The sequence below is a fragment of the Teleopsis dalmanni genome, chromosome 1, assembly GCF_002237135.1.
Source record: "Teleopsis dalmanni isolate 2A chromosome 1, ASM223713v2, whole genome shotgun sequence".
Taxonomy (NCBI): Eukaryota; Metazoa; Arthropoda; class Insecta; order Diptera; family Diopsidae; genus Teleopsis; species Teleopsis dalmanni.
Window position 1 is genome coordinate 55,540,317 of NC_051846.1, and position 22,194 is coordinate 55,562,510.

A 22,194-nucleotide genomic window follows, 5' to 3' on the forward strand; every position below is an offset into this window, starting at 1 on the left:
TCGAACTCGTATCCTGCCAAATTTGAAGCTCAGAATAAGCGCTCCTTAACCAACTGCCCAAAACTGTACTTGACTTTTATTAACAAATTCACTTGCTGTGTAATATTAGAACGAAATAATAAACCAGCTGTAGAATAATTAATAATAAATTAATCATATTTTTATTTTTAATTGTTAAATATAAATACGATTCTGAAAAATAATGAAAAAATATTTTCATAAGCTTTTTAGGAGATTATGAATTTTCAGCATTTTTTATGTAATAATATTTAAATTTTGTTTCATAATAATTTTATTTTTGAAACAACAATCTTCTTACTGGTCAGATGTTCAAGTAGGACAGGAAATATGCGTCTAAAGTAATCTTTTTGTTTATAAGTAATAGTGTATCTATTTCTCCATTTAATCAAAATTATCGTTGTTTATTCAACATAGGAATTACCAATCAAAACAAAGTGTAATATAATGAATAAATTATTTACAAACACGGCAGGTGTGATATGTGATATAATCATACAGAAATATAAAATGTGACACTGTTATTTTTATTATTTTTTCATGTCTACACTCCTATTCACAACTATTCTTTATGACAGCACTATGTTAGCACATAAGTTGAACTGAGTAACCGTAGCGGGTGACATTTCTGATCCCACCAAATGCAGAGCATTACGCTGGATTACATTATTTACACGGAGCCAAAACTCCGCTTCTTCTTCATTAAGCAATATTAGTAAGGTAAGCCAGTGAAAGGATCTAACTAATTTTGAATGTAATTGGTAAGAGGCAAACTTTTCAATACTTTCTTCTATAAATACATATTGTATGTCATTAATGACGAAAGGTGTATATTGGACAGACAGTTTTAATAGTTTTTAATATACAGTTTACAATTTATATTACTATCAGTTACTATACTTTTAACATTTAAAATAATCTGTATCTAAAAGATGTACACATCTTTAATCGCATACGTGCACGTCTTTGCAGTCTTCGAATTCTGCAATGCATAATGTAGCGCTACATGGTATGCAAAGATTTCACGTGAAAATTATATAGTCGCACTGCGGAGGACTAATTGCAGTCGCACAATACCAAAAATTTACACTCATACACCAATGTCCTTGAATCCTTTCTTTCATTATTATATGAGTGTGTATATATGTTAATTATTTGAATGCATGTCCCGTTAAAGGATACACTCGCAATACCATATACGATCCGTGTTAAATGGGTTTATTGTAATTTTGTTAAAATATGACATATTTTATTGCTCAGAAAGCACTTTTATCTGTAGGTAAAATTTGCATATCCTCCCCACTCCAATATTCGTTTTAACTCATATACGACTTGTGTGCATATTAAAGGAAGGATAATGAAATGAAATTAGTCTCATTTCTATTTTATTAAAGATATTCAAGGGGGAATATATTACAATATTAAGGTTAATAAGTTATGAAAATTGCGTCTGCATAGAAGATGCGAGAATAAAATTTTGCATGTTTTCGAATTATTTCAACTAAATGCCAAACAAGTGTGTGAATAAGAGTTTTAAGTAGCGAAAACAGAACCCATTATAATATGCCTGAGAACGTCTTTTTTGCGTTACACATTATGTTAACTTCTACAAAGTGATTAGTAACCAGTACTATAAAAACTCTTTATGGCATTCTATTCTTACCTATTTTCTCTGACTATCTTAAATATATAGAGAAGAACCAATGCCAAATATTGTATATATAAAATACTTATATTGTAGTGCAAGTTCAAATGCAGTTTTCAATATATAAATATGAGAAAAAATTTTATAAGTTGTGGAATTCAAATAAAATGGCATTAGAATACTATAGTCGAGCGGAAAACTACAAGTGACTATTGTTGAAACTATGGTAAGTCGTGGTAAGGAAATATAGGAAGTTAAAATTAAATTTGTATAAAATATTTACCGCACAGAAACCAAATTGTTGCTATACTAAACCTATTAGAAAGACGCATACAGAGAATATTTAAAAATAAACTCAAACTGAGCCTCTACAGTTTCCAGAATGGATTGTCAAAAACAAAATAAGACTCAATAGAATAGAAAGAACTATTCATCTTCTCTTTGAATCGTCTGAGAAGAATTTCCCAATTAAGCAATTTGTAAACAAACAAAATAATCAGTTTCACTTACAAAAATGAAATTTCACAATTTCACATAACTCCGTCTGGAGTTATGACATACAGATTTGGGGCTGCACAAATAAAACTAACCGTATGGTTATTCAAGGCTTCCAAAATAAGGTATTGAGGTGTATTGTTAAGGCGTCTTGGTATGTACATAACTAGGATATTCACCGGGACCTCGACATTGAATATGTAGCGGACGTCATCATTGCAGATGCAGAGGCTACGTGTCTCTCTTATCCTATGCAATCAGATCGAGGATTAAAACGAACTCTACCCAACGATCTTGTTAGTATTTAGCTTAGGAACTTTACTTTAAATTCAATTTTATATTTGTAGATACCCACTAAGTGTCACTCATTAATTTTTTTTTTTTTTGTTAGTGACGTTAATTCAAACGTTTAAAGAATAAATGTTTTAACAAGATTCTACAACGGTACTCAAAATACAACTTATCCAATAATGATCAAGAAGCAACATTTTATGTAAAGCGGCCCCCACAGCTCTTACATGCAAAACTGATGAACTTCTCAGGTGTAGGACAAGACATTTTCAGGTCGAGATTAGCAATAAAAATGATCTTCATAAACTAAAGAAAAAATTTCCTTCGTGAATAATGGTTGGTGAAATCCTAGTCCAGTGTACGCCTTGTTTATCGACAAATTTATAGCCTCAGATTGTGCTAAAGTTCTACTACTATTCATAAAATTCTACTCATTTTTATGAATAGCAATTTATGCTAAATTATTAATTTATAGGTAAGAGTACCATTGTCTTTTTATTGATGAATTAGGAATTCATATCCTTTTCACGTAAGTCCTCAAAACAATAATATACAACTGTACTATTCAAATTGTTTGAGCATATTGCACAATAAGAAGGAATAGGTTTATAATATAATGTATCTAATCAAGCAATAACATAACATAAAAGAGAATAAACTCCAAATGTAAAGTAGAAAAGTTTTTATATTATTTCACGTACTACGAAATGTTTTTGTAATTACTTTGTAAACAATGAGGTGAAATGTTGTTAAAAATTTTATTGTTTCTTACGCCATAAAATACCGCATAAAATTCAAACTGAATTACACATCAAAATCGTAATGATTTCTCATCTCAGATAAGGTGCTCCGCTTTATTCCATTATTCCATGGTAAATCTCTCAGTTAACTGTCTTTTAATTTTAAACTTAATTAAATAAACTACTTGCCATAAAAAACATTGAAATATATGCATTTTTATATAAGTTAATATATGTGTGTGAGTGTATAAATAAATGTATATGTATCTATAACAACTAACTATTTGCATTTTGATTTGTATCTTCTTTATTAGATTTTAAAGCAGGTCACAAATTTCCTCGGCAACAAAAGTAACTCAAAAACTCTTATCTTCGGAACAGTATCTTAAGGTTTAATTTGTATTAAAATTGCTTAAAATTGTTTTAAGCATTAACATTTAAATAAGTTCATGTGGTTTAGTAAACGAAACGTTTTTAAGATCAAAATCAGAATATTTTAAACATGCAGATGCGGAATTGAGAAGTGTGGCAATTCGAAGGCGTGAGTAATTTTTTAAAACATTTTTTTAATGTCTTAATTCTTGAAACTGTAAACATAGTTATAGTTATCAAACGTAATTTGGTGGCAAAAAAAGATATATGTATATAATAGCATATATTCTTATATTTTTAATATAATTTTAACAATTAAAGCTTTAATAAAGAAAGAGTAAGAGGAAAGTTTTGCTTTTGCGAAACTCTAATACTACGGAAGATATTATAAAACCTCCATGATCAACCATAATTTGTTGAACTATAATAATTCATTAATTTATAGTAAATCTTGTTGTACTATAATCATTTGTTTATTTAAACTTTATAACGAAAACTTTATCTATATAGATTCCACCACTAATTATAATTAGTTGTAATAATTATTATCTTTTTAAAGTTGATTTAATGTAGCAACTGGTGAAAGCTGACCCCAACGCAATATAGGTATGTGCACTTGCCCACAAGATATTCGTTTATTTTATTTTTATGCACATAAGTATTTTATTTAAATTTTATATTACATACATAAAAATTTAGCAATTTGCTATATATATAGTTCTTTAAGCAAATATTGTCTTTAATTTATTGCCTACATTATGATGACACATTTTTCAATAATACAAAAAGTACATAATATAACTTTTATTATGAGTATTCTAAATTCGTTATCATAGGTGTAAATTTTCTAATTATGATAGCTCTATTAAGGTCTCTTACATAAAATGCATATTAAATTTTAAGCATATTCATTTAAAACACCACTAACACCGAAGTAAAGTAGTACTAAACACACTTTTCTTCAGCAATTAGGTGTATTATTCGACCTGTTTATCTAAAAGGTCAAACACTGATCATACCATCAATCGAATGAAGATGGCAAATAAGAAATCATGAAGATACATGATTCTCAAAAGTAAAGATAATATCTAATGGACTCTATTAATATTTATCAGTTTTTTGACTTAAAAGTAAACTCATCACATATTTAATATTTCCTATCTACTTATCTTGATATAGGTAGATATGTCTTGTTCATAATATAGATATTTGCCATAAATAACTCAAGTATTAAGTTTTTTCAGATATGTTTTTTCTGATATTTTTCAGATCAGAAGTTAGATTTCGTATAAACAAATCAGATTATAGAAACGTTTTCCTTCATCTAAAATCAGACGTATTAAACAAATACAGAATACTCTTTTACTTAGTTGGCCATTTCAGACTGCTATCATCATGGCTTGCTATCATCAATTGATCGTACCGAGGGCCCCAAATCGTTTCCACCTATGGGTACCGAATCAGTGGCCGCACGACATGGCCGCTGAGTTATTATGTGCCTAACTATGTCAATATCGCGGTATAGCTCATACAGCTCATCGTTCCATCTAATTTGATAGTCGTTGCCAACGCGTGAGGGACCATAGATCTTCCGAAAAATTTTTCTATCGAATGATCCTAACGCCTTCTTATCATTCTTGGTAATTGGCCAAACTTCTGCACCATACAGTAGGACATGCGTAATAAGAGACTTGTCGAGAGAAGGATTAATTTCCCAATTGTCTACTTAGGCCGAAGTAACATCTGTTGGCAAAAGTGAATTTTTACTTTATTTTTGTTGTTTACGCTGGTTACTAAATAAACAAAGTCTTTCAGAACTTTAAATTTATAATTGCCAATAGTGACGCGATTTTCAAGACGCTCAGAAGATTTATTTGTTGACAGAAAGTACTTTGTTTTATCCTCATTTACAACAACACTCAGAATATAGAAGACAGACCCCAAATACTAAATAGAACAACCTTAATAGTGACACAACAGATATTCTGGTATCTTTTTCTTATTAGAGAAAAAAAACTTATCGATAAGAGTTAAAATTGATTAGGTATAGCACACTTTATTTTTCAATTGATTTGAAAATTTCCTCACTATTACCAACCTTTTTCTATTCGAAATAGATTCATTGTCATAGAATATAAAATTCTTATTTGAAATTAGAATTTTTTACTAAACTGAGTAACTGATTTAACTCATTGAACTCTTTTACAATGTTCTATATAAAGAATCAAATCCTAACTATAATTTATTTATACATATAATATTGTATTCATTATTTTAAATGTAAAAAATTAAAATTTAAAATTAGTTGTTGAGAACCATATAGTTAAAATGACATACGTTACACGTAAAAAAATTTTATCGTAAGGCCAAACAATCTCCAGAATTTAAGTTCTCAACACTAGAAATTTGATTGATTGAAACAAAACATCCATTTTACTTATTTTATATGACCTTAAATATGTTGAAATTGTACAAAACATAATTAACCAAGAAAAATTATCCTTAAATGGGCGTTGTTGAACTGTTCAACTGTAAAGTGAAAACGGTTATGTACACTATCAAATGACAAAAACTGAAATTGCTACTATTAAGATTGCTTCTAATACAAAATCACTGAGTAGAAGCAATTCACTTTCTTCAATTTTAATAGTTGATTGCAATCATATTACAATTCTCATAGCCACATACACACTCCATTCATATTCTAACATATCCATCACAATCCAAAAAAGAAATCTAATTCAGCTGACGAAGCAATTGAAGCGAATGCAAGTCAAACAGTGGTCAGGATCCAAACAGGAAGTTCGTTATCGGTAAAGTTTCTTTCTCTGATTAAATTGTCATGATGTGCTGAAGTACGAGTATCGAAACTGTTAAGAAGAAGAAATTAAAAGAACACAATTACAAAGAAAATGTTAAAGTGAAAGTTTGGAAAATGCGTAAACATGTGATGAATAATGCATGAATTGTCTTAAGTAGTACCAGAAAAAACCATTGAAAATACATACAAATATAACAAGAATCATTGAAATCCTTTAATCGATAATAAAAATAAAAATAAAGTAAGGGTTATTAAGAAATACAGAAAGTAGAAGTAATCGAATCGAATGTGTGTGATCGAATGTGTACTACAAGAATGTTTCGATAGACATTTAGACAGAAGTTTCTTAAATTATTTTGAGGTTATTATAAAAGAATAGTTAACTTGAATTTGGTATTTTCAATATTATTCCCAGAATAAATCAACCATCATTTCTGACAAGCTAAGCACACGCCTGTTGACAGGCAGAACTTATTTAACTGAATGGAGTGAAATAATTACCAGTAACGATATGCTTCCCAGAAACTATACCAACAACAAATACTTCGATGTACCGGCAACATACAGAGCCTGCCATTTGAATGACCACAAATGGCAGGACTTGTGGCAGATTAACTCGTTTCATGGTGGTTGCTGTCTTTCGGCTTTAAAGGTATTTAAGGCTTTTCCTCCTCACACAACATATTAAACCAAAAGCAAAAGAGTAAACAATTCAAAGTACGTGAAAGCGATGTGGTCAGTTTTAATGAGTAAATTCTAATCAAGAGCTTAAATAAGGGTTAGGGATTCCATCCAATAAAGGATTAGAGCGCATATATTGAAATAACAAAAGTATAAACTGAACTCAATTGCATTTTGCATTAGGAGATAGTATTTATATATGAACAATTTTTATTAAGAAAGCATGTTTTTAAGTGTTTACAAATTTTTGCTTACTAAAGCAAAAGGCGTTAAATTATAAGATTGTGAGCAATTCTATATTGTTTTTTTTAATTCAAAAGAGCAGAATTTGTCAGTGTATTACAAACACTGAAATCTGTGCACTTTCATACAACAAATAATACACAATATGTTAAAAATTGCAATTTTATTTAAATTTGTGCAAAGGAACTTTTTAAAATTGCAAACATAAATAAGTTGGCGTGAAATTGGCTACTACCGTTCATATCATGCCTACTAATATCTTTCCTATACTCCATACTTTCATGGATTCGCACTTATGTCGACTTCAGTTACGGCAGATACTTTGCTGAATTGTTCTTTTGCTTTTTGATAAATTTCTGTCATTTCGTACACTCGCGATTTCAATACACTTTTACCGTTCCTATGCCTGCTTTGTGTGCCTGGTAACGCTTGGTACTTCTCCGACTTCAATGGAAATTGGTGACAGTTGTTGTCGATTGATGCGCGCACAGCCACCGTGACAACATTTTAAATTTGTAACACATTAAATTTATTTTTTATTTGTTCTGTTTTTTATTTTACTTTTAATTTTTTTACACCATTTATTTCTCATATTGCATTGTATTTATTGCTGTTAAAAGCACTAATTTTTTTAAATCCTCCCCTCGACACTAGAACATACAATGCTTCAAGTGTTTGACATATTGTCGGATCGTAAAGTGTATTTGTATCGAAAAGAAATCGATTTACTTTTAAATATTAAATTTACACTTATTTCAACTTTTATTTATGGGGTTCGATAAATTATTTGATGTTTAATGACTTCACCCAATAATAGAAAAAAACCAACGATTTTTTAATAAAGAAATAGGAAGAAGCAAAAATTAATAGTTATTACATACCTTAAAATGAAACTGCATCTGAAACAAACAAAAGCAACATTATTAATTTTCAAATAGGGGTTTCGGATAATATTGAATTGCTAAAACAAAATTTGTATTTGTTTTTAATTAATAATTTATGGTTTTAATGACCAAAAATTTATTAATAATAATTTTGTTGTTTACAGGCTAATTGGTCAATAGCTAAATAATAAACTTTTTAAAAAAATTTTGTTTTTAAAAGATTTTATTTTAAAATAAAATAATAACTCCAAAATTATTTCTCTTATTTACTTATACGTAAATAATTTTTTTGAGACTGCAAGTATCAACAGGAACTTGCACCCTGCCTAATTTTAAGCTCAGAGCCAGTGTTCTTAAGCTAACTGACCTAACGCCGTATTTGACTTGTATGTTCAAACTTAGAGTTTAGTTAACTTGCTGTAAAAAAATTCACTTGGTGTGTTAAATAAGAACAAAATCATAAATCAACTGTAAAATAATTGAATTAATTAATTATATTTTTAATTGTTAAATTTCAATTCCATTCTTTTGTAGAGATATTAATACTGTTCAAAACTTCTTAATCAACATACAATAGGTTATATTAAGTAAAATAGTCACTGTTATCAAATTTAAATCAAATATAACTATTAATTTTTAAAACCATAATTATTAAGGAAACAATTAGCGTTTATATTTAATTATACTAAAATGATATATAATTTATTTCAATTTATTAAAAATTGTTTTAAATTTGAATTATTCAATGGAAATTTTGAATGACCCATCTATTACTCGAAAGTACATACATTGTGACCGAAAAGCTTTCGGAAATTCTCATTTAAAATTCGCGCGCTGTATATTTTTCGATATTTTAAGTTTATGTAGTTTGGCAGCACTGTACTTAAATTACTATGCCAAAAATGAGCGCGATCTGTCAGACAGTTCGTTTACGGCAGCTGTTGAAACCAGTTCACCTCAGTAGTGCGTTGCGAAAAAAACAATGGAAAAAAATATTGAACAAAGAGTTTGCATCAAATTTTGTTTTTCGAACGAAATTTCGTGTGCAGAATCGTTGCGAATGCTACAAAAGGCTTATGGGGAATCAGTTTTATCGAAAACTCAAGTTTATGAGTGGTACAAAGCCTTTCAGGACTGTCGTACGACCGTCGAAGACATGCCGCGTTCTGGACGACCTTCGACCTCTACCACCGACGAAAACATTGAAAAGGCAAAGGAAATCGTGTTCAAAAATCCTCATGTGAGTGTTAGAGAGATAGCACGAGAGCTAGGCATCGGTCGTGAGATGGCTCGTTTGATTTTGGTGGACAATTTGTGTATGCGACGTGTCAACGCCCGGCTTGTTCCGATTCACCTCAATTTGTTCAACATTATCAACGATTTTAAGGCCAAACATTCAATAAATACCATCGAACAGCCACCGTATTCACCTGATCTTGCACCGTGTGACTTTTTCCTGTTTCCCAACCTCAAATTACCACTCAGAGGAACGCGTTTTGAATCCATAGAAGACGTAAAACAGAATTCGCAGAGGGAACTCAAAGCCATACCGGAAAGCGCCTATAAAAAATGTTTTGATGATTGGAAGAAACGTTGGCATTTGTGTATCGCTTCTAATGGAGCATATTTTGAAGGAGATAAAATAAATATTGATGAAGATTAAGAATTTTGCGTTTTATTTAAAATTTTCCGGAAACTTTTCGGTCACAATGTATAACTGCAACTATTAAAGCCATTTCAAACATTTTACCTTCATAAAAACATCTCCAAAATTTTATTCGGCCCATCAATTTACAATGCTTACTACAAATTATGAAAAATTGACTAATTAAGGTATTGTTTAACAATGGAACAAAACATATATAGTGTAGTAATCAAATCGTTCTGACAAAAAATTTAAGGACAATACATTTTAATACAGAAATCTTGATTAATTAAAAAGTTTATCTACTCTTTCATATAGAAGTAGTTTGTTTAATAGTGGTTGTTTAAGCCTTGAAGATCAAAATCTGAAAGACCATTAAAACCTACATTAACACCAGAAACCGTTGCAAAAATATAGGATATAGTTTTAGATGCTCGTCGATGAACAATTCATTTGGCACAGTGTTCAAAATTTTGTGTCAAATTTTTGATGGCAGACATATTACATGTAATTCTCTAATATTTTTGAATATGACATTGTCAGTAGCAACTAATGCAGTATTGGGTCCATCATTTCATAACCATTAATTAAACTGAGGCTAATACATAATTCTAAATTGAGGCAAAATATTAAATTATGATATGAATCCTGCTCTCTGTTTCCGAAGTGAGTTTGTGAAAAAAATGATAAAAAGAAGATAGCGTTACATTTTACAACCAAACTGATGTCATAATTAATTAAATGCACATTCTTATAAAAAATATTCAGTTTACGAAAGAACATAATTATTATTTAGACGGATTCGAATAGCAAAGAAAGGACAAAGACAAAAATTTTTTATTTTTAATTTATTGAAATTTGGCTGACCATAAAACGCTGTTTCGAGTATTGCCAAGTACTCTTCATCAGTGGTCTTTGGAAATAATCGAATTTTATTTAATTAGTTTATAGTCTGCATATAATTTGTTTGGACTGCAAGTGCCAGGCTTAGAACTCGTGCCTGTCAAATTAGAAGCGATGACTAATCGTGTTTATCCACAAATAGCCAAGGCTGCACAAACTTTCAATGCTCAAATTCCAGGTTTTGCCACTTATTTTTATTTAATTAGTGACACCAACTAAACCACTTGCCGTGCTTTAAATTAGAACGAGCTTATAAACTACAACTTTATTTGGAAACACAAATTCAACGAATTGAAAGTTAATCTTTGAGCTTGCCTATTTTTGTTTCAAAACTATTCTTTTTCTTAATTATTATTTTCCCGCAAAACATACACTTATTCAAAATAATCACTTCAATTACAGATTTGAAATAGAGCTATTATAAAGCTATATTATAAAATCGATTATAATCACACTAACAGTTAATATGTTATATATTATGTCATATAATAGTGGCTGTTATGAAAATATTTTGCAAATATACTGAAAAAATACTACAAATATGAAATCCACAAATTGAAGAATCATTGGAAAAAATGTATTAAAATTGGGAAGATTATGTGTATAAAAAAAATGTATCCTTTTAAGAATGTGGTATTTCTTAGTTAATATCATCTGAAGCCTCGTATTCCAACATATTTTTGAGCGGAGTGTGCTTTTAAACTTCCCTTTGTAAGAGGCGAGAGTACAAAGTTCACAAAGTTTAGATATTCTATATCGTAGCTAATTAGCAACAATAAGTCTCCAGTAATTTATTTAGTACTTCACAACGTAATCATTCCATCATTAAAAGCGACATATGTATAATACATCAAATGAATTTCTTATAGGCTATATAACAACCATTATGACTATGATATGCATTTACCTTTGGTACTCGAAAACGACACAAGACTACAAAATTCACAAATTATTAAATGCAGCCTTTAAAGTAGCTCTCTCATTTCTGATACATCATTTCAAAATACCTTTTATAAGTACTCTATATTTCGTATATTATCTTTATTATCTACTCTACATTAAGGGCGTAGAGAAGAAAGTATACTTAGAGAACGAAAATCAAAGGTTAGCTTTACCAAAGTATGTCTTCGAAATATACTGCTAATATATTATAGATTGAATCAATAAACTGCTGTAAATTAACTAGTAAATAGATACTCATTATTAGATTCTCATGATTTTCATACCAGCAAATGCGATTTTGCCAACTTTCGGAAAACCAATTTTTAAAAAGTATCAGCACAACATTACTTATTTTTAAACTCTCAGTAGATAACTGAAGAAATTTAATACATTAGAACGTATTCAACTTTTCAAAAAAAATTTTAAAATATTATATTTAGGCGAGTTAAAAGCCAATATACTTCTATTTTCTTTTTTCTGATTATAAATAATTTTCTCATTCTCGATTTTTAAACAATATGTAACTGTTGTATTAATAGAATTAAAATGTTTTCAAATTAATGAATTTAATATTAGTAGTTACTCTATATGGAAGATAAGATTTATTTTCTCTAAATTCAGTTCAAAAGTAAATAATAAGGATTTTGTTGACAAGGTTTCGTATTAGCTGCCTAATATTTTATATAAAAACATCTAATGAGACGAAAATGAACCCAAAAACCAGGAAAAGTAATTGTCAGGTTTATTGATTTATATTATTAACATAACATCATATAATTTGTAATTCTTTAGTTTTTATAGTAATAATTGGCTTTTATTTTGGTGCTTTAAAAAAGCAGTAGAATGATGCAATACAGCCTTTTAATGTTACATTATGAAAGATAATTTAACGGTGTTGATGTATTTGTTGCAACCCTTGTAAATATATATAGAACTAAAAATATTCTCAATGATATAGAACTAATGCGGTTCTAAAGAAAACCAAAATTCTTATTTTTGTATAGATTATTATTTGCAACACAAGTTTCAAACGCTCTTACTTTGATATAAAATTTAAGTTTTATCTCATTTCACATTTCTATGTCTTTTAGGAAATATTGTTCAATAATATTTCGATTTCCTTATAAACTGAAATAAGGATTTTAAATTAAAGATTTTAATTTAATCGAACAGACTATCTGAACTATTAAAAAAATTGACAATTTTATGCGGTAATCAGTAAGTTCTGGATAAAGGTTTATCCTCAAAATTATAATAAAAAAAGACCTATACAGAGAAACCTTAAAGAAACAAATCTAGATGACATTTAATGCAACTAAGACATGGTTGACAGAACTTAACAAAAAAAAAGCGTTAAACATTTAAAAAAAGGAGAAGTGTCATTTTCCGGGAAGAAAAGAATACGTCTGGAAAAAAGTTTCTTTAAAAAAGATTTTATGCTATTTATTTGTGGAAAATAGTATCGCAGAATAGGGCATTCATTTTAAATAAAAGTATCGTATAAAACATGAACGATATGGAACTTAATACTAGAAATTGTTCAAATATATACTTTATATAAGAAAGCAGATTTACTTTCATAAAGTATGTTACTAAAATATAGCAAATAAAATATGTACAAGTTACAGGTTATTTATGTTAAAAAATGCTAAATTTTGTTTTAACATGAAATTTAGCACATACCTGCGTGCCAAGGGTTTTTATATATAATGCAGTCTATTTAATAAAATCTATATTTGAAATCAATTACATGCTTTTATATCCTATAATTAAGCCCACTACAAATAAAATTAGATATAATTTTAAACGGGTTGCGAACTTGTCGCTACGTCACTGTAGCCTTTGAGAATTATTATGACAAACCCACTTTCGTTCCGTAGACGAGTAGCAATTATAACTATTATGACCTTTAGACAGATGTTGCTTAACATCTTGTATTATTTAAATATATAAGGCACATGCTGTGTTATAAATAGTGTTTTGTATACCAAATAAGATAATAAACCTCAGATTTAATCATACTCCGGCAAACATAAAAAATGTGATAGATATATGTACCATGTATATAATTTCGATAATAGTCTACAATATTATTTAAAAATAATGATAATAAAACAATTTTATTCTTAATTTGTTACTGCACTAAATTGCCCTTCTATTCGATAGTTAAACTAAAATTGCCGCAATTATGAGCTAAAATAAGGCACAAACAAATCGTAATCGTTATCGTAATTATGTAGAACAATGCATTGCTATTTAAGCTCCTTTCCTATCCAATTAGTCGCATAACACGCCACTTGACAAAAACCAGCCATTGCCCATAAATGGATGGCAACACAGTTAAAAAAAAGAAAAGCCAAGATAATCGCAAACGATCGACAAACGAGCAAGTAACCAACTGATCAATCAAATTATGAACATACTAGAGTACCTCGTCTCATGCTTCCCAATGACAGATGATATCGCAGTTGTGAGCTGAGTGAGTATGAGCAAATAGCACGTTGAACTATTAAGTAACACTTCAGGACCGTAGTGATTCATTGCTGTTTCATTGCTCTACACGTTGTTCCTCAATGCCTTCAACATTTTGTCAATAATGTTTAACGCGTTGTTTGACAATAAGTTTTACTTGAACAAAAATCATTGGTAAAATGTTGTCAGTCGCAAATAGCAACGAAGCTGAAAAGTGCTGTAAACAGTATTTGTCTGGCGACGACGCTCCTGACAGTAACCAACCAAGGCGACAAAATCTTTTTAATATACGAAAATGTATAGAGTATAGAGACAGCTAGGCTATGAAATTATTGGAAACTGCGTGGATTTGATGTCCTGCGGGATTTTAAAAGTAGACAGCATTACGCTTATCTCTAACTATCAGGAAATATAAAACACAATTTTTTATTGCATTAATTAGGCATAAGTGCAGCAAAAAAAAAAAACAAAAAAATGTACAAATAGAGTAATATGCAGTATTAAAAAAGGAAGAAATTAAAATTTTTTTTAAATTTCATATTTGCACTAAGTTTAAATCGTCAGATTCTGTTGTGAAATCGTCAACCCTTCATGGAGAGACATATTGACCATCAGTCTGAACGCAATTTTCTGTTTAATAAAAACAATTATGTGCGAACCGAACCAGCAAATAAACAACAAACAGATAGCACCGATCAAAGTTTTTTACTATTGACAATATAAGTAATTATTTTTGATTGGAAAAAAATTATATGTCAAAAGGACAGTGGATGGCGACACAACATGAGTTCAAACTCTTTAAAGTCTTCTTAGTGAGAACATGTAAAAAACTACTTCATGGAACATATTTTTGCTCAACAACTACTGTGCAATACAGAAAACTGTGTCTCCAATTTAAACGGTTAATCATCTGCCCGCACCTCCGGTCCACCAACAAGAAGGGAACTTACGTTCAAAACTGATCATCATCAATACTTCACAATCTATAATAATTTTTTTCCGGCTTCGTTTCTACAGCAAATGCAACATTTTCAGACTTTCTCGTTGAGGTTTCCTTGGCTGACTTGCAATTTTTTACCTTCCTTCTCAAAGATGCCAATGTGACTTTTTTCTGCACTTGTCATCAACGTACATCGCCAATTGCATTTTGTGCTACAGATTCGCTGTGATTTTTGTATCATTTTCTGGTCAACAAAACATCAAGAATTTGTGGCATTCGCAAGGAGCAAATTTTTGCTCTTTGCTAATTTGGTCAATGGCAAATGCCAGGTTAGATTTTTAAGACTCTTCTGCTGCGTTTTTTAAGAATGTTATGATCTTATATTTATTTGGAGCAGGAAAGTTGAATTTATTTGGAGTCACTTTTGTCAGACGAATGAAGTGCGTTTGAGCGCATGAAGTTATTTTCGTTCAAAGGCAGGTGATTTCGTTCACATAATTCCTAAAAAGTGCATACATAAATATGTATATATATATTACACATTTAATTTAATCAATTTAACATTTGGATCAAAGTTTAAACGAAATCGAAATATTAAAGAGACTCAGAAAAAGATACATATTGACTCCCCCAAAAATTCATATTTACATTGAACAAATATTTCAAAAAGGGCTTCGAAAAACACATCTCGACATGTAAATTAAAAGTGTTACTCCAAATATACTACTAATTTCTTAAACTTCTTTTGGAACATAGGGCCTGCGCACATAAATCTAGTTGCATTCTCCTATTTCTGTTTTTTTCTCTCTTCAATATCATCTCTCCTATCATGATACGAGGGCTACCTTTTAAGTCTTACGTCTAACAATGAAAACACAGCGGTTAATATGTAACATATATAACGATATGTAACATGCCGATCTACCACAATTATTTCTCGCACTGCATCGTTTTCCGGTAAAACAGCCATTCTTGAACGACTTTCACAAAATTCATCGTGGTTAAGACGACGACCACGCTCGAACTCATTGAAACAGCGTTTTACAATCGCTTGACATTAATTTGACTTTTAAGTATCAATAATTCAGAGCATCAATTCTTTCTGCTACTAGGAAATATCATATTTCTTACAGGTGGCGTTGTTGACAATATACTTAGCAGAATGCAGGATTTGCCTATATGATCTTGAAAAGTATGTGGAAGGCAAACTGCCTCTCAACCAAAACAAAATTCTGTATTATCAACACCTGTGTTAAATTAATACTGCACAATAGTTTGAAATAACATGATAAAGTCACTTATCGAGAGCAAAATTCATAGGTTTACCAAGCGCTACTTACATAATACAAAAAATATGTTGACTCAGAACCATACATATATCAAATAAAAGGCTACTACGAATATCAAGTCAAATTTAATTTATATAAAAAATTGAAATTTAATAGATGAAAATATCAGGTACAATGTTCGGATTTAACGAGAAGGCGAAATATACGTAATGAATCTGAGTAAACATTCAATGAGTTATGCTAGTTATCAAAAAATAAGAAGACTAGAGATTCCATGGTATTGTATGAAAAAAAAAGTTTTTTTCGTAAAGTAGTGAATTACAATAACAAAAATTCTTTTTATATTATTTTAGTTAATTGAATTTTGGCTGAATATACAGCTGTTTCGTGTATTGCAAAATACTCATCATCAGTAGTCTTGAAAATAATTCTTGTATTTAATTATATGTAAATAATTTTTTGAGACTGCAAGTATCAGAAATCGAACTCGTGGCGAACTCAAAAAAAAATTCTTAAAAAAATATCAAAACATATAAGCTATAAAAACTTAACTTAATAATGGGCACAGACATATTATAGTATTTCATACTATATATGAAATTAAATTTAAAAATAATACAGTTTTGAATTTGTTTCTTGACCTGTTCATGTTAATAATGATTTTTAATATATTATATTTTCGGCTATAGGTCATATAAAAGTTCAGTACAATATGGACAACAGAACTAATAACATGACGCACTGATATATATTATATTTTATTAGTATTTATTAATTATTATTAATTGTAAAGTTCTTATCTTGATGATGACTCTCAGTCGAAATATAGAAAATCTTATAAAAAAAAAATAAATATTAAACAAACATTTAATTTAAAAAAGGTGACCTATAGCCGAAAATATAATATATAAAAATAACTTTAATTTAAAAGTAATTTAAATAATTTTAATGATTTGAAAATTTTATAAATAAAGTTCTAAATTCAAACAATACAAATTCAACAATTTTCTTATATCTTCAAAGATATCATATTATAATTTATTGCTATTATAAACGGGGCGGCTCCTTCATTCCCATCACGTTTGTATTTACATTTAACCCAATTTTTCGAAAACACTCTCAAAATGGCAAAATAAATTAGTTTCGAGCAAACAGAGAAATTAACGTATGCAATATGTTGCCTTATTAATATTTGTGCAATTCATCAGCAACAAATTGACTACCAGAATGCGGCCACATTAGCGCATAGATACATTGCCACCATTCTGAACAGCTTTCAACAAGCAAAAGATAAGCTCTTCGCTATATACATGTTTACATCTGAGGGAAAAACAAACAAAAAGGATAATATGCAAGTGGATACGCAAATACAAATTTCGAACTATCCACACACACACGTACACAGATCTCCACATAAGCAAACGGACTGGATGAAATGCTTTATTAGTTTGGGATGGGAGTGAGTTGGATTGGGTTCTTATAAGCAAATAAGAGCTGCTCGTATCTCAACTAGCATGCGAATACGTTTTACGCCGAATGTGCTGTAATAATAATTTATGGCCGTGCTGTTAAAGGAGTGTATCGAAATGAAAAAGGACAATTTAATTTAATTTTCTGCAGTGCGCCTCTACCATTCTGACATAAAGGATACTCAACTGTGTGGAAGTGGAAGTCAAAGCTAAAGCTGTATTTACTAAAGGCACACATAAAACAATTGTTCACACTTGTGACCACAAAATAATATGCGGTCGGTCATATGAGTTAAGGACAATACATAATGGAACATAGTGTGTGCGAATGTTGACTGGAGTAAGGATTGTGGTTAATTTATAGCCACTAATTACAAAATGATGAATTTCATTCAATTGCGTACACAAATAGGAAAGGAGCATGTGGCTTCAATTGCTTGTGCTAGCTGCACTTTAATGAAAAGTTATAAATTTATCAATGATTTCACTGCAAATATATATAGACGATTATTAATACTACAGTAATGGAGCAATGCTGTTAGAAGGATTCGCTTAGTATAATAGATTTTCTAGCTGGGATAAAAATGAAATACTTAATTTGAAACTGTATCTGAGTGTAATCAAAAAAATATTTAAAGCGCAACGAGCAAGATTAATGACCGATATAGTTAATGATGGATGCAAGGTTAGTACAACCTGATAAACAGTAGCGGGTTGCAGATGTAGACTGAGCCGGGTTTTTAAGACCTAAATCATGAATCAGTAACCACAGATAATGACGAGCATTTTCTGCAATCGATATTTTTTATGGTTCCATTTACGCTTTTCTTAAATTTTAGTATATGCCCACTATATAGATATAACTTTCTGGACGTTCTAAGATTTTACTCGTTTCAAATAGTTCCTATTTATAAAAAAAAACATTATTTTGAATTTACAAAATATTCATTAGAAATACACAAAAACAAATTAATATGAACATAATCATGCATTGTTCAGATTTTACAATAAGCTAACTTCAATTAGCAATAATTGTGCTGATGTTTACAAAGAAAAAGCCAACAGTGGAGCAAAACCAAAAACGAAGTGGACTTTTAAATTTCACAAAAAATGTTGTTAGGTTTCAAGTATAATAAAATTAAATGTCAAAATTTTAATGCCTTCTTTTTACAGGACAGGATAACCCTGGAACACTCGCACAACTTCAATACTCTTCACTCTCTGCGAAAGATGACTTGGAGAAAGAACATTACTTGCAGAATATGTAGGTCACTTCACAGTCGAGAATATAGTTGAAAAAAATGACAGAACGAGCAGAAAATAGAAACAAAATTACACAATTTGTCGGAAATGTGCTAAGAGAAAGAAGAAAGACCTGCACTAATCTAAAACGAAAAGCAATCTGATTACTCCAATTCGGATCAGGAATGGGAGCCTGGACCCAGGTTTTATAAGAAGCACATGGCATGGATGGTAAATTTATAAGAGATCCTTCTTGAAATAATTCGAAAGTGGAGGAGAAATCCCGCAGAAGAAAAGAAGATGTTTTAATTCGTATACTACAAAGAAGAAGTCGGACACACGGTTTGACGGTGCATAAAGCATTTCATCTCCTCTCCACCAAAAAAACAAAAATAAATGCAAATTTTCTTCCTAATAATTCCTCTTTTATGACCAAAACTAACAAATTCATTAACCTAACGAAAGAACTCTACAAAGTTGTCAGCAAAAATTAGTTATAGATATATAAATCACATAGCATTGCCACATAATAGCTATCACCTACATCAACTAAAGACACTGAATACAGATACTGTTATGAAGATAAAAAGACAATGAAACCTTAAATTATGACATATCTTCATCGGCTATTGACTAAGAAAGTAGGCAACTTAGCAAAGCATTCATTGGTCATGCTACTTGCCAATTGTTTCAATACTATTGAACTGAGACCCCAAACTCTTATATGATCATATGTTTGTCCGGAACATATATAGAGTATATCGTTGATCACAGGCACCATACTTCATAAAGGAAAATTGTCTTCGACAGCGATTGTTTTCAGATACGGAGGCTAAACATGATAGTTAAACTGTAAAATTGGCTGTTACCACCCATCACCTCTCAAAATACAAGATAAATTTTCTGACACATACAGCATATTTAGATTATATAAAGAATAAAACCGAACATATGTCACGTTTAATGTGGGACAAGCATCTTGAAAAACAAAATTCTTCTTTATATAATATTTGGATAATATAAAAAAAAAAAAATTTTATTTTTACGAAAACAACTAGAATTTTTGCGTCATAATAAAAATTTTTTTTAATTTTATTTGCCCATCAATTTTATAAATGTGCCAAAAAATTGAGTTCAGGAATACTTTCCAGTTCACATTTTCAATACATTAAGCATAGTTTCGTAGACGAAGAAGAATTTTAGTTTTCCTTAGCTTCTGGTTTAGAAAGTATATTACCAATCCAATCATTTGTCTCATACACTTTTTTATATAAACCAATGTTCTATATGGTCTGGTTCTCAATTTCTGAAGGCACGGAAGAATTCGAAACATATATCAAATCCCCAGCTTCATTTACTAATGTTAAAGGTTTTACTGCTTCTGTCGTGTGCTCGGAATAAATTGCCTTAGTTGGTAGTATGAGATCTGCATCTTTAGTCACAGCAGGAAGTATAATTTTGGAGTCATACCAATATATTAAGCTATTTGCTTGTATCTGTATACCATGCGTATCCTTAACATCAGCAACGTGATGATCATTTTCAGAACCATTGCTAGTCTTGTATATACGAAATGTATTGATTTTACTGCTGACATTGAACATAACTCTTTTTGCAATATTCCGAATAGCGAACATTTTGTTAAATTTTGCGACAATTTTCGGATTCGAATTTTGAATTTAAACCCAAGTCAAATTTGGAAACGTATTCCAAAATAATATTTTTCATTTTATATCGAAGTTTATTAGTTTTTTAAAACTTTAAATTTCATTGTCTACTTATCCTTTTAAAATTTATAACACTGCCAGCTATAAATCTTTTTGTCTATCAGAAACCTTTATACATATGTCGTTTACACTGGCCGCAAATAACGTATTTCAAATGAGTCATTTAAAAGTGTTTACATTAGTTATTATTCATTTGTTCTCATTTCGAACAGCTGATTTGTCAACGTTCCTGTTGATTTGATTTTTGGCATGTGCAAATAAAATGTATGTAAGTGAAAAAAAATATAGGTGAAATATACCTTCTTACTTACTTATGTGGCTATAACAACCCGTTACCGAGTTTCGGCCTGACGCAGCATGTCTCCCCAGGCGCCTCTGCTGCGTGCGCGCCTTCTCCAGTCTCGTATATCAAGTCCAGTTAGTACTCCCTCAACTTGATCACTCCACCGGAGACACGGTCTACCTCTACGTCTTCTTCCGCCAACTACTGCTTCAAACACCTTTTTCGCCGGAGCGTCTTCATCCATTCTCACGACATGACCAAGCCAGCGAAGCCGCTGGATGTTAATGCGCTGAAATATACCTTCAAACCTTACAATTAAACTAAAAACTTATTTTTAGCTTCGATTAAGTATTTTTTGGAAAGTAGAAGTTACAAAAAGTGGTATATGGTTTTGAAGAAAATGCAACCATGTTTACAATTTGTACTTTTATTTATTGATCTTAATGACAGTTTTTTTAAACTGTGTGAATAGGTGCATTGGTTCGATAGAAACAGAAATTTTTATTTTATAGGCATTGAATTTATTGTTTTACGAGTTTTGAATTTACCCATAATAAAATTTCTTTCGCACTCTAAAAAATTGATAATCGATTCAGAAACAAAGCGCACTACCGCTACTTACAGCCACGTTTTAAATCAAAATTATGGTGTTAGATCCCAGTTTCTCCAATAGTAATGAAGTGGTACCTAATCGAATTTATTCTCTCTATAACCCTCCAGATGTTGCTGTCAAACTCAATTATTTGAAAGATAAAATTTAACATAAAATATTTTTTATTTACTTTGACTTTCAAGATCATATCCTTTTCTTAGAATATTAGGAATACATATACGGTCTCTTTAAAATGAACCAATCCATTTACAAATCACTTTTGTGCAAAAGCAGATTTACCTTATGAGTTGGTATATCTTTTTAGTATAAATATTATAGCTGTTGAATTTTATTTTTTTAAATGTGAATAAATGATGTATAGTTTTTCTTATCAAAAAAAAATACTGACTAATAATAAGTTGATATATAGAAATTAATCTTTTACAATGTTCTTATGATCAGTGAAAAATTAAAATAATTATATTATATAATTGACAAAT